Source organism: Moschus berezovskii, chromosome 6 (genome assembly GCF_049115385.1).
Source record: "Moschus berezovskii isolate FMDL1 chromosome 6, NW_MosBer_1.0, whole genome shotgun sequence".
NCBI classification, from domain to species: domain Eukaryota; kingdom Metazoa; phylum Chordata; class Mammalia; order Artiodactyla; family Moschidae; genus Moschus; species Moschus berezovskii.
Window position 1 is genome coordinate 50,761,576 of NC_142465.1, and position 9,249 is coordinate 50,770,824.

The window sequence follows — 9,249 nt, forward strand, 5'->3', positions numbered from 1 at the left end:
AGCGACTTCACTTTCACTTTTCACTTTCCACTTTCACACATTGGAGAAGGAAATGGCAACCCACTCCAATGTTCTTGCCTGGAGAATCCCAGGGACAGGGGAGCCTGGTGGGCTTCCGTCTATGGGGTCACACAGAGTCGGACACGACTGAAGTGACTTAGCAGCAGCAGCAGCAGGAGTATGATAATCTAAAGTTTCAAATTAAAAACAGTGTTATAAATCAAAGCTCATTAAAGAGTTTCCAATTACTCACAAAGATCCTTTCCGTGAAGAATAAAATAATTAGGGTGATCTTTTACTTGAAGTGTATGCATGCAATACTTTCAAAGATCTTGATGATCAAAAGCCTCCGCACAGTGTGTTCCAGGCCTATAAATTTTACACAGAGGTCATCGCTATATTCTTAGTAATCACGTCTGCTCTTGCACCTATTTTACAAACTCAGAGCTAGTCCAAGAACAGCAGTACATCAATAGCAAAGATTTCTAAAAGACAGAAACATGATTTTGCATGTAATAAGAGTTTGCATTTTTTTCCAAGTTTCTCACTCATGCCTTAAACACATTACAAAGACTGATAAAGTCTTAAAAAGTCTTCTTCATGGCATCTTCGGTGGGAGGTCTGTTGCTGGGGTGACTCAGTTGCCCCAGTCTCCAGAGCTGTGTGCAGAAGTCCTTCCATATCAGTGTAGCCAAGCAATGCTGGGTGTGTTTTTTGAACAGGAGGAACCAGATGAGGAATATGGAATCCTCCCAAACCGGCCAGAAAGTTTCATTTTCCAGTATAGTTTTCATTCCATTTAGAGATATTTGGGAATCTTTAATACCTTACTTAGCTATTCACTCAGCAACTAGTGGGTAGAAACACAGAATCTGCGTTCAAATTCCAGCTGTACCACTAGTAGCTATGAGGCCTTGGGCAAGTTACTTCCTCTGTGGTTTAGCTTCCCATCTGCAAAACTGGGGGAACTATAACACCTACATCCTAAGACTATGGGAAGCAGTGCCCAGGCCATAATTAATATTCCTGACTACTGGGAACTATTAGCATTAACTTTTATTCCCGTCCTGGGACCTGAGATGCAATGGTAAACAAAGGCACTCAATAAATATTTACTTGATGAATAATGTAAAACCAGAATAGAATGAAGCTTATAAATATACTTTTGGATACCCAGTGGCTTCCACAAATGGTTGATGTCAGAGAACAAAAATTTAAACATTCATATGATTAAGTCTCAGCAACATGCTCATTTGCCCAAGCACAGAAATAGAAAGATATAATGAAACTATTCACCTGACATCACAAAAGACAGACCAATGAGAATAAGCCAGGTAGCTCTGTGCACAAGTATTCTTTCTTAACTTGGCTGTATTATGAATTTTTTAATAAACTTATAAATCTTGTTTAATTTTTAGCCAAATATAGTCACTCTCCAATGAGGTCATGTTTGGAAAAATATGTTATCAATATTTAAACAACTCAAAACCATAAGAAAATCTTAAATACTTCAGTCAAATTGTCTCAATATTGAAACAAGTGTGAAAATTAAAGGAAGGCATACTCTTAGGATCATTGTTTTTTGTTACCTTTTATATATGAGTGCAGAGTAAAGGCATTTCAGGATATTATCATTAAAACCTTTTGCAGTTATAAACTAGTTCTAATCATGGCCAAACTTCCAGCACTCTTTAAAAATACTCAAGAGAGCAGAACCACAATATTTTTCTCTGCCTACAAGCACATAATCATCTTCGGTCTCAATTTTAAATACAGATATCTTCTTTAAAGTTCTTCAGAAGGTATGTTCTGTGGAAAGGAGAATTCTAAAAGCATTACCTAAGGCTGCAGAAGAGCTAGAGGTCTTAAAAAAGGTGTGGAAAGAGTCAGTGCAAGCAACTAATACAAATCAAAAATGGTGCAGCAGGTCAAAGGACAGAGGGGAATGGAATAAGATAATCACTTTCTTTCAACTATTGAGAGGAGAATGTGTGTCCACCTGACTAGGAGTGCTGGCTTTTTCTATTTCCCCAGAGATGATGGACTATTAGGAACCAGGCATACCTAGAAAGTTGACCTTTCAGAAGTCAGAATAGATATAAGGGTTGTTGTTTTTAAACAACTAATGAAAACAGATTACTGACAAGAGGGAATAGAAAACCAGAAAGAATGGGGAAGCTGTCCTGACCTTCAAAATACAGTCATGGGAAGCTGCCTTCAGTAACTGTGCACCCTGAAAATCATACACACATTCAAAAGTAATGATTGATAAAGGACAGAATTAACTGTTACTCAGAAATACTTTTGCAGGAATTCCCTGGTGGTCCAGTGGTTAAGAATCCACCTGCTAGTACAGGAGACATAGGTTTGATCCCTGATCTAGGAAGATCCCATGTACTGAGGAGCAAAGAAGCCTGTGCACCACAACTATTAATAATGAACAATAGTTCTGACATCAAAAGTGTGGGGTTTTCCTGATCTCACAAAACCAGTTCTTCAATTCTCCAGACACCAAACAGTTGTCCTACAATTGAATTCAATTCTGACACTAACTACTGGAGTTAGTGCAGACTGCATAGGACTGTACTATACAGTGCAGTCCTACAAGGACTCAGTCCTACGAGACTTCTCCCACTCCAGACACCTGTCATAAGTCCCAGGTTGCCACCTGTACTTCTGACCAACCCGCTATAAATTGGGGGTTCCCACTACTTCCTCCCAGGTTCAATTTGCTATAAAGGCTCACAGAATTCAAGGAAACACTTTACCTAAGTTTACCAGTTTATTATAAAGGATAGAATAAGAGATGAAAAGGCACATAAGGGTGAGATCTAGAAGAGTCCCGAGCACAGAAGCTTCTATTCTTGTGGACTTAGAGTGCACCAACCTTCCTGCTTATGGATGCCAACCACCAACCCAGAACCTCTCCAAACTCTCCAGTTGAAAGATTTTTATGAAGGCTTTGTCACAGACAGGCATGATAGGTTACTAACTCACTCTCCAACCCCTCCTCCCTCCCCTGAGATCAGAGGGTAGGACTTGGTTTTGCCAGTGACCAACCCTATGCTGACACCACCTAGGGGCCCCTGGTCACCAGTCTCTGATTAGGTTACAAAAGACATTCTTATCACTATGGAGGTTCCAAGGGTCTTAGAAGCTCTTGCATCAGAAACTAGGGAGTAAGATCAAGTACACATTTCTTATTCTACCACAGTATCACAAGTTTCAACACATGAATTTGGGGAGGGGCAAGCACAGTTCAGTCCACAACATCATGTCATCTAACATATTCAGAGCCTCTGGGAATTAGGACATGGACATGTTTGGTAGAGCCATTGTTCTGCCTGCCACAGGGCGGTCCTTTGAGCTGCAGCCCCACCATAATATGTTCCTGAGGGCAAATGAAGGCACAATGGTGGGCTGATCACAGACAGGACTAGAGGAATAATACTGTGTGAGACAATGGCTCTTTGGTTGTCACGGATTCTTAGGCCATTTCCAAACAGAGAGCTGGCTTCCCTTTCTCTATGGCACTGGTTCAGGGGAAGATCAACTTGAGCATTTGCTCAGAGTAAAAGGGGAATGCGGCAGTGGTAGAGGGCCTTCCAAACCTTGGGGCTGGGATGGTTGCAACACTGAGGTGACTTGCAGGTGCCCAGGGGTTAATCTGAACATGGTTAAATGGTGCGTGCTGAGCAGATTCTGGGAAGGGCCTGGGGGTCAAACACTCTGCACTGGGTTTTAAAATCCACATTTCAAGAGTGCATGATGCATGAAAAAGACAAGAAATGAGTACAGTGCACTGTGTGTCATAAAGGGATTGCCTCTGTAAAGTCCAAGGGGAAGAAGCTCCTGATTCCCGAAGAAGGTAAAACCTCCCCTGTGGATATTTCCCTTTTATCGTTCATGAAGGTCACCGGGTTAATCAGACCCATTATTCATCATTCGTGTGTCAGGACACACAGGGATGCGGCCATCTTGATAAAAGGCCTTACTGTTCTCAAGAGGGAATAATTAGCTCGGGGAGTAAGAAATTTGCAGATTCCAAGGCTCAAAGGAGACAGCAAGTATCTGAAGAATGAAAATCTACAGTTTCCTCCCTGTCATCTCTACTAGTCCACCTCTTACTGCTGGCCAGATGCTTGGTAATAAATTTTTACCCAGAATTAGCTACCATTCTGATATCACCTGAAAGATCTAACAGGGATAGGAAATACATTTTTGTCTTCCCATCCCACTGAACACACACACAAGCCGTACTGATATAAAAGGAATTTATGCCCTTCACCTTATGTTGATTCCTCAAGAAAAAGAGAAAACCAAACACCTATACATTAACTAAGGTCTAGTCTCTGCCTTGTCCTGAACACAATGTCCACACATCAAGACAAGACTTGAGACAACGCTTAGCAGAATATAGAAAAGTTTGTTCGACCATGAAGCCTTTCCTATGCCCATGGCAGACATTGCTAATCAATCATAGCATTATTTCCTATGAACCCAGAGGAAACTTTAGAGTCCCAAGGCAAGATTCTAGGTAGCCACTATTCAGGGCTGACATTAAATACAGTAACTTTGTCTGCCTTCCTGGTATACAATATTTCTAATTTCTCCCTTGCTACTGTCTTTTTCCTCACTTTCTCCAAATATACATAGACCTTACTCTCAACAGCAAATATTTGTGGCGGACTTACTGGGTGTTGGGCTTCCCAGGTGGTGCCAGTGGTAAAAACCCACCTGCCAATGCAGGAGCCATGTAAGAGACATGGATTCTATTCCTGGATTGGGAAGATCCCCGGGAGGAGGGCATAGCAACCCACTCAGTATTCTTGCCTGGAGAATCCCATGGACAGAGAAGCCTGGCAGGCTACAGTTCATAGGGTAGCAAAGAGTTGGACATGACTGAAGCGACTGAGCACACACACACACACACATTGTGTGCCAAGCACCATTTAAGGCAATGGAAATACAGAGATGGCAAGAATTAGTGTGATCTCTAGTAAGGAGATCAAACCAGTCAATCCTAAAAGAAATCAACCCTGAATATTCATTGCAAGGACTGATGCTGAAGCTCCAATACCTTGGCCACCTGATGCAAAGAGCCAACTCATTGGAAAAGACCTGGTGCTGGAAAAGATTGAGGGCAAGAGCAGAAGGGGGTGACAGAGGATGAGAGGGTGGATGGCATCATTGACTCAATGGACATGAGTTTGAATAAACTCCAGGAGACAGTGAAGGATAGGGAAGCCTGGTATGTTGCAGTCCATGGGGTCACAAAGAGTCAGACATGACTGAGCAACTGAACAACTAGTCTAATGTAAGTTACACTTAATGAGGGAGACAGACAATCAACAATCATTAAACTTACAAACAAGATAATTCCAGACACTAATAAATGTTTTAAAAAAACAAACAAACAGGGTAGTATGATGGAGAAGGACTGGGGGTGGGGGAATGGGCATTGGTAGGGTGGTCAGCGAAGTGCTGTCTGAATAGGTGGAGTCAGATCTAATGCTGAGTGATGAGTCAAGCACCACACAAGGAGAGGAGGAGTATCTCAGTGGAGGGAGCAGGAAGTACAAAGGTCCTGAGGCAGAATGAGACAGACATCTAGGGTTCACAGAGAAGACAAGTATGGCTAGAGCATACTGAGCCGGGGAGAATGAAGTCAAATAAGGTTGGAAAGTGATGGGAAACAGATGGTGGAGGGTTTTGAAGGAATGTCAAGGAAATGGCCCATTTTATCAGTGTGATGAGAGGGCACTGGAGAATTTAAGTAGAAGGCTCAACAGCCTGATTTACTTTTGCCTACTTGGAAAAACATCCTCACTTGACCCACCGCTAGTTATCTTTCTCTGCATCCACTCACGGTTGGGACTGGATCTGCACCCACCACACCATTTCCTCACACGGCCCTCCTCCTTCACCACTTGAGGAAACACTCCATTTCATGAAACTTAAAGGCCAACAGTCAAGCCAGTCCTAACAATGAAGCTGAAGGTCTATGAAGGTGGGGCTTGTGGGTTATTAATGGGAAAGCACAGTGGAGCAGCTCAGACAGCTTGGGGAGGCCTGAGTGGTGTGGGGGACAGGGAGGGCAGGGAAAGAAAGCATGGCCAGGCTTCAGGACAGCAAGCATTAGCCAGGCTGCAGAGATGGGGAGAACCACATCCAGGTGGTGGAAACTGGAGGTGAGAAGAGCACAGCAAGCGTTAGGAGCCGAAATGGTCCAGGAATGTGCCCCAGAGCCAGAGGAGACGGGAAATGAACTGCCTACTCATTACTAAAGTGCTCTGTTCACAGGATCCATAGCAATCTACTTTTCTTTTGTCTTCCTTTACAAATACTTTTTTCTTAAAGTGTATTATATTTTTAAAAATATTAAGATGTGAATGCTCGTTGTGAAAATTGACAAAAAATATCTAAAAAAAAATTAAAATTAAAATCAACTCCCTGCTAAAACACTGGTCTATTTCTCTTTGTTATTTCTTTGCCATCTCTCTGCCTCCGCCTCTTTTGGAGGAGAGGGCATTCAATTTTGAATCTTATTTTATTTCTGAAGGGGAAAGTTTTTGGCTTAATATTTTGATGTGAACATTTTCCTCATGAAAATGCATAAATTTCTTATACTTTAAGCAATTCTCTGATGGATACAAAGTTTTTCCTTAGTTTGAAGGCAGGAGGAGAAGTGGACAACAGAGGATGAGATGATTGGACGGCATCACCAACTTGATGGACCAGAGTTTGAGCAAGCTCCAGGAGTTGGTGATGGACAGGGAAGCCTGGCATGCTGCAGTCCATGGGGTCACAAAGAGTCAGACACAACTGAGCAACTGAACTGAGATATAATTATGATTATCCTTGTACACAAACCTTTGCTTATATCCTGGATTATTCTGAGAGATATTTCTGGAAGTAGAATTGCCAGGTAAAAGGACGTGAGATTTTCTGAAGTTCATCATGCAGGTCACCAAGTTGCTCCCCAGAAAGGTTCTGCTAATTATACCTCAGCAGCATTAAATGAATGTTTTGAGCCACCCCACACCCTTACTAGCACGGAGGATTTTTGTTTTATTAATTGTTAATGTTTTATTTTATTTATTTTTATGGGTTAAAATTTTTTTCATTGTTCTAATTTACATTAGTTTGGATCACAATTTTAATATTTTTTGGTCAATTTATGTTTCTTATATAAAATTTTCAAATATGTCATTTGTCATGTTTGTGGTTTATTAGTGTGTTTTTCTTAGTGATTTAAAAAGTCCTTAATAGATTAATTAAATTGAATTGGTGCACCTTGAGATTTTATAGGCAAGTAGTCCTCTCTCAAATTTGTCAGATAGAAATCTTTTACTTATCTGTAATTTTTATATAGTCATATTTTATAAAACACACTTTCATCTCAGACTATGCAATTCTAGTTGTAACAATAACAACACAACTGGTACCTTTGGTGGTCTTTTAACCCCCACCTCACCTCACTTCCTAAACAGAACCTGTGGTGTGGGGCCTTTATTAATCCTATCAGACACTTTGTCCCTAAGTTCTCTCAGGCAGTTAGGGCTCCACTGTCTCACTAATCTCACCGTTTCCACTTGGCTCCCTTCCAGCATTTCTCCATAGGAAATCTGAATGACTGTTTAAAAATCTGTTTTAAATGCTCCAATGGCTTCCTGGGGCATTCAGAACAAATTCCCAACTCCTCACCGTGGTCTAAACAGCCTTTTCTGTGGTCTGGCCTCCCTTTCTCCTCCTCCTCATCTTGTGTCACCTGTCCTTTTGATTCCAGACAGTATTCTTGCCTGGAAAATTCCATGGACAGAAGAGCCTGGTGGGCTACAGTCCATGGGGATTACAAAGAGTCAGATATGACTGAACACACACACACACACAGTTGATTAACAATGTTGTGATAGTTGGTCACCAAATCCCAAATTCCAGGCTCACAGGCCTTCTGCCATGCCCTGGGATTTCCTTTTTCTCTTTTAACTGATTCTATTTAATTTTTAAAAAAAATTTTTCAACTTTTTTATTTTACATTGGAATATCGCTGTTAGAGCTTCCCAGGGGGCGCAGTGGTAAAGTAGCCACCTGCCAATGCAGGAGACACAAGAAACACAAGTTCGATACCTGGGTCTGGAAGATCCCCTGGTGAAGGGAATGGCAACCCACTCCAGTCAGTACTCTTGCCTGGAAAATTTCTTGGACAGAGACTGGTGGGCTGTAGTCCAGGGGGTCACAAAGAGTCAGATATGACTGAACACACATACACACAGTTGATTAACAATGTTGTGACAGTTTCTGGTGTACAGCAAAGTGATTCAGTTATATAAATTCATTTATCTATTCCTTTTCAAATTCTTTCCCCATTTAGGTTGTTACATAATATTAAACAGAGTTCTCTGTGCTACACAGCAGACCCTTATTGGTTACGTATTTTAAATGCAGCAATGTGTACATGCCCTGGGCTTCTGAGCTGCCCTCACTCTTTAGAATACCGCACCAACACCGTCATACCAGAGGGGCCTTTGTTGACTGCCCAGGCCACTTTTTTTTCTCACAATATCTAGCTCCTTTTCCCTCATGGCACGTCTCATGATTTATACCTGACATTTTCAGGATTATCTGTTAAACATCTTGCCCCCCCTCCCCTATTAAAATGGTATCTCCAGACACCTCTCTGCTCGTTGGCAGTGAATGCCCAGAGGGTTAAGGTGGAGGGAAGCAGGGCAAAGGATCTCACATCATTTCCACTCACCTTCTACTCAGCAAAACTTCCTCCCAGGTCCTAAGATTGCCAATGTTAGCTTTTGGAAAGGGCCACCTTGCCCAAGCTCAGGTAAAGGAGGGCTTTGGAGAGGAAGTGATGATATCTGGCCTGAGTTGAGGCCCACCAAGAAACAGAGTTTAGGAAAGGCATTCTTCACAGAGCATGCATTTGTACAGCTGTTGTGACTTGAGAATGTGGCACATTTGAGGAAACCACAAGACAAAAAGGCTTCACCCTTCAAAACAAAGGAATTATCCTTCACTTTCTTATCCTGCAAAAAGCAAACAAACCAACGAAAAAAGCTCAGTCTCTCCCTGGCCCTTACATTAGGCCAAGGAAAAAAAATCATACACACAAAGTGCTTCATAAATATTGGATGACCAGAAGAATGTATGATGCATGACAGGCCCAATTGCAGTAAGTTTCTTCTAGAATGCTCTTTTTCTCTCTACCAGTTGGACCACCAAGACCTGGCTGGA